We start from the raw sequence: 5,845 nt of genomic DNA, 5'->3' as shown, positions 1-5,845 counted from the left end.
ACGCTTTCTCTGCATCGACCATAACAACACTGGCCAGGATAGAGTTCGTGTTAAAAAAATCCAAAGCAAGTATTAAAAATTGGGTATTTGTCGTCATTAATCTGCCTGCTATAAATCTGGTCTGATCACTATCAATAGTCTCCTGAGCTGCAAAAAAAAGCGCTCGGCCCACACCTTCATTAGTTTTTTATAATCTCAATTCAGAAGACTAATGAGCCTATATGAATTAGTATCCACCAGATGTTTATCTTTTTTTTTACAAAGGATACAATTATCGATTCTTTAAAACGTGTTGGAACTAGGCCGCCTCTTTTTACGTAGTTAAATAATTCCTTTAAAGGAGTGATCAGTTCCCCTGAGAAAACATCATAGAATTCGATAGGGAATCCGTCCTGTCCACATGCTTTAGGCCCAGATGTTACTTTGATGGCTGCCAAGATCTCATCTGATTCAACATCTGATCCTACTAATCTGGTCCTATTCTCGGATAATTTAGGAATATCCATATTCCAAAAATACTCCTGGATCTTCTCCTCCTTTTCCAGATTTTCAGTAGAGTAGAGACGGTGAAAGTGTTCCAGTATTATCTGAGGAATCTCGGTACTATTGGCCACATCCAGACCTGTCAGGGGATTAAGCACTTTTGATATTATGGCGGCTTCTTGTTTTTTTCTGGTTGAGTTAGACAGGAATTTACCTATTAGCTGGCTTTCCACATACTCCCTTTGTTGGAACATTTGTGAACTACAAATCTCCACTAAAACATAAAAATCCCTCAGTTCTATTCTTGGCGGTTCTATATGATTAGGAAGCGACTGAAGTTGGAGAGCATATTCCTTTTCCACCTTTAATTGTAGTTCGGCTATTTTTAACCTCCGGGTATTTGCTGGAGCGGCCATAAAAGCAATTATTTGACCGTGGGCAGCCGTCTTGAACCCACCCCAAACTGCAAAGGGCTCTGCTGTGTTCTCATTGATATCGAAATACTCAGATATCCACTTTCTGAATTCTTTCAACCAGTCCTGATCCTGCAAAAGGAGTCGGTCTAGCTGCCACCTAGGCCGCTCCGTACGTTCTCCCTTAAACATCATTTTCAAACCAACATACGCGTGATCTGAAAAAGGGTTGCACCGAATATCTGCCTTAAGAACTTGAATTTGAAGAGATCTAGACATAAGAAAACAATCAATCTATGATGATGCGAATAACAAGTAAAATATTCTTTATCGAAATTCATTTCCCGCCATGGATCTATCAATTGATATTCTGTTCTAATGGCTTCCACTATCTTTTTGGTATTGGGTTTAAATTGTCTTTTATTTTATTAGAAGTGTCCTTTCTCAGATCCTGTATGAAGTTAAAATCCCCTCCAACAATAAACTGCCCAAGGGCCCCTAACATAAGCTCTTTTATCTTGACCAATGTTGAGATATCGTCTGACACAGGACCATATTAGTTTATAAAAAATTTTAAAAATCCTTGCAGCCTTACTACTGCCCAAATCCATCTGCCATGAATGTCCCTATGTATTTGTAGGAATTCCCAGGGGAGTTATTTAGAGAAATAAATAGCGACTCCTTTCATGGCAAGACCTGCAGATGCGAAAAATACATTAGAGAAAACCCAGGGAATAAATCATTTAGGAGAATTAGATTTTAAATGAGTCTCCTGCAAAAACAGAACTTGGGGATTAAGAATGTCAACCATCTTATAAAAGCACCATACTTCTTTTTGTTTAAAATTCTGTTTACGTTCACTGATAAGATCTTACCTTTACTGGTTTCCATTAATACATTTTTCTAACAACATTTAAGATTATAAATTCTCGGTATTTTCTGCTCTTACTCTTTTTTTCTGCAATAAACCCTGCCCCCCAACCCTACCCGCCCTAGAAAGAATGAACTCTGCCCCAAAATGTAGAAGAACCCTTTCCAACCTCGCTAGCCACATTTCAACTCTCCCAACTACCCTCATGGGTGTGATGGAATTACACCCTCAGTGACCCCCGCTGACCCTGGAACCCCCCACAGTACTTTATCCCATCTGACATCCTAGGTTTATATGCGAGATATGGGGCAACCTCTATTTCATAGTTTACACCCAAAACCCCCCAAAAATGTATCTTTATACGGACTAATGACAATAAATTTACTTCATTTCGATTGATAGTCACCTAACAGTTATATGTTTTCTCTCCTAACCGGCCCGGCTTATATCTTTGGGGAAGGACACCCTAAATATTTTTAATACTATTGATGATTCCCCCTATATTTCACTATTCAAGCACTAGACCCTGCTGAAATCTCTTTTAACAGAGCCTGAGCCTCTTCAAGATCTGAAAACATAAAGAACTTTCCCTTGACTAAAACTCTAAGTTTTGACTTCTGAGTGATTGATGCTTGCGCACCGTGAGCTTTGAACATGTGCAGGATTTTTACAAATTCTTTTCTCCTGCATGCAGCCGCGGCAGTCATGCCTGAGAATATACGCATTTGTTAGTCTCTGTCACAAAAAAATATATTTGCTTTATAGCTTTTGACAACATCCTCTCCTTTATTCAGAAATCTGCAAAGTTCAGCAAGATAGTTCTTAGTATCATTGAATTTGGAAAAGGTTGCGCTGGGACTCGGTGAGCTCCTGTAATAGTGAGGTCGCCCTCGAAGTCAGGGAGCACATGCTGTTTAATGAATGCATTTACCCATGGGAGGGGTTGGGAGCCTTCTATCCCCTCTGGAACTTCAACGATTCGGAGTTGGGACCTCCGTGAGTGATTTTCAAGGTCCTCCAGTTTATTCTCGAGGTAGTCCGTCCTTTTGGCTGCTTCCTTTACCTCTCCCATGGCCATGTTCATTTGATCCTCCAATATCGATATTCTGGCTTCTGCTTCCTGCAGTCTGACGGTAAATCCTGTCATCACTTCTTCAATTTTCCTCAGTCTCTAATGCAGAGCAGTGATTAGAATTTGTTGAGCCTTTTTCATTTCGCGAACCTCTTCCAAAATTCAATTCAGCATATCTTTAATATCTAACTGGAAGACCCCCAAGTCTCCATATTTGGACAGGGGTTACTAAGTGGGTCATCTGCTCCAATGCTCATATCTCCTACCTTTAAATTCGATAGAACCGGCCCAGCTTCTGAGAACGCTTTTCCCTGAGATCTCGATTGAAGTTGAGGTTGAGATTGAGGTTGGCATTGGGGCTGCGATTATAGCTGGGACTGAGATGACCTTGAGCTCAGTGGGGTATTGATCTTGTTCCTTCCGCCTTTGTCTACCCCATCTTGAACCTGGGAGGAATTTAACCTCAACATTGTTTTTCCCACTGTATTCGTGGAGCTTAAAGATATTGAGGACACTGCCACTACTTGTGCTAAAGTTAAGTCTTGCTGTAGATGCTAGACTCCCATGAGATCCAATTCCGAATTTTGCCGAGTTGTAGATACATCCTGATCCTTGAGAGTCAGTTCTTCTTGTGATCCTATTAAAGCCAATCCTGACCCCGGTAGCGGAGTACTCGATGGTTTGGAGGCTGAGGTTGCATTTAGGAATGGGGATTGTGACATTTGTAAGGTGGATTTCTTTATAAAAAGCGGAAAATCCTTCACTCCTTTTACACTTTTTCTTGAACCATCCTGCATCGGGCTGCCTTGTGAAGACATTGCAACAGCAGCCTCTGTCTGCTACGGTGTGGCGCAAACCTGTTCAGCTGTTAATTCAGGCAGCCCCTCGCATTGTGGAGAAGCAGTAATGGAAGGGGACTCGTCTTCAGATATCTCAGGGTTGCCATTAAGATCAGGGTAACTGGAATTATTTCCCTTATCTTTAACCTTATTGGCCCAAAGTGCTGCTTTTTTTGCCCGGGCCTGGCATGTTTTGGACTTGAGGCGAGCTGCAGCCGCAGCGTCCATTTTACTAGATTTATTTGCGATAGTTGCATCCTACTGGGGTTTACTCATTGTTGCCCCTTCCCATTTTTTTCCTTTTTTTTCTCTTTCTCTGCCTTCTCGCGTCTTGCCTTATTTAAGAAGTTTTCTTTTTTTTCCCTCCTCTCTCCTTTACTTGTTGCTTTCCCATTTTTTTCCCTTTCTGTTTTACTTTACTTCCTCTACTCCCCTCAGACCACTGGTATTACAAGTTCCGGTAAATGTCCTGGTAAACCCCCCTTTTCTTTCTTTTATCTTCTTTGAAAATACCCAAAAGATGCCTCCTTAGCACTTTACAATCAGACTCACATTTAGCCTTCCTTCCGGCACCCTTTACAGTTATCCTGGTGGTCGCTGGAAGGCACACCCCCTCCTCACCTCAATATGCACTGCCCTAGCTGTGCTTCTTAACTGCCAAAAAATGCACCTTCTCCTTCTCCTCCCGAGCACGGGTGAGCGAGTGCAGGAAGCCAGTCCCCAGCAAACTCCTCGGCCGCAGACCCCCCCGGTGTCAAAGCTCCGACGACTTCAGTCTTAACCCCGGGGTCCATGGAACTGGCCTCACCTAACTTGCGATGGTCAGAAAAAAAAGCTGCAACGCGAGATCCCCAGACTTCTGGGCTCTTCAGAAACTTTGTGCTGAACGCTGGTCGCAGGCTAGCGAGTTTACGTTAATTTTCCGATTGCCATGTTGAAGGGGGGTGGGGCAGCGGTCAGCAGTCACTCACGGCTATCCGGAGGTATGGTCCTCCATATCCGACCCATGGACTGTGATTCTTGACAGAGGCCAAAGTATCAATAAATTTACCTTTCCTTGGAATTGGAATCAATAAAAAGAACTAGAGCAGCTTGCTCTAGACAGAAACTGCACTACCTTGAGACACTCACACCGAGTGAAAATTCTAATTTCTGTTGTCTAATTAAATCATCAAAACATCATATATCACATGAATCATCAATTAAATGGTTATCAACTAATTTGTTGTTACCCGATATCTCCACCTCGGAACAGCACCTGTGGCATTTTAAGGTTTTGCACAGATTAAGACAGCATTACAACAGTTCCCAACACGTTATAGGAGAGAAGATATTAACATGATCTCTTACATTGCAGGATTTCATTATTTGACATTGATATTGACAGATTGTGGGCAATATGTTTATGTTTTTTCAGCGTCAAGCTGCAACTTTTTGACCTGCATTGGCAGGCTTCCTTATGATTGACCTATTGTTGATATCAACAATCAGTATAATAGGTGAGAACATCTATAAGGGGTTTTATAGCCCATCATCAGTTCTTTGACTTTTAGTTCAGTTTTAACGCTTGTTTTTTTGTATTGTAATAATTTTTCAGAGTGCTATTTCGGCTGACAAGTTAGTGGGTCGCGTTTTTTCGTTATTCACAGGTACTTTTTCTTTAGGTCTACTGCATGTTCAAATCACTGTTGAGATTCACGTAATGGTGGCATCCCTATAGAATTTCTTGGAATCAGTTGTGTGTCTGCTCACTTTTTCAGGGATTTATTCACATGGCCAAGACTTCTATCTATACTGATCAACCTCTTGCTAATTTCATTACTTACATGATTCTTGAATGTATAATAATCTCCCGGATGACTGCTAATTGTATATATTGATATGATACAATTGTGTTGATTTCACTATATGTTTTTTAGATTTCCCCTGAAGAAGGGTGCAATATGCATCCGAAATGCATTGGGATTGACCACTGACAACCATGTAACCATTGTCATCTGGATATTTAACAATTGAAGCTACTGTACTTTTGAATAAAAGAAGCATTGGAACACTTCGAATGAACCATTGCTTCACGACTTGATATATAATTTTGATATAATTGAGAAAGAGAATAATCTTGTACTTTGAGTGCATTATCGCTGTGATGTGGCACACACTTGGAATT

The sequence above is a fragment of the Lissotriton vulgaris genome, unplaced genomic scaffold, assembly GCF_964263255.1.
Source record: "Lissotriton vulgaris unplaced genomic scaffold, aLisVul1.2 SCAFFOLD_327, whole genome shotgun sequence".
Lineage (NCBI taxonomy): Eukaryota > Metazoa > Chordata > Amphibia > Caudata > Salamandridae > Lissotriton > Lissotriton vulgaris.
The sequence above is the reverse complement of the archived record's forward strand: the minus strand, read 5'-3'. Positions refer to the sequence as shown.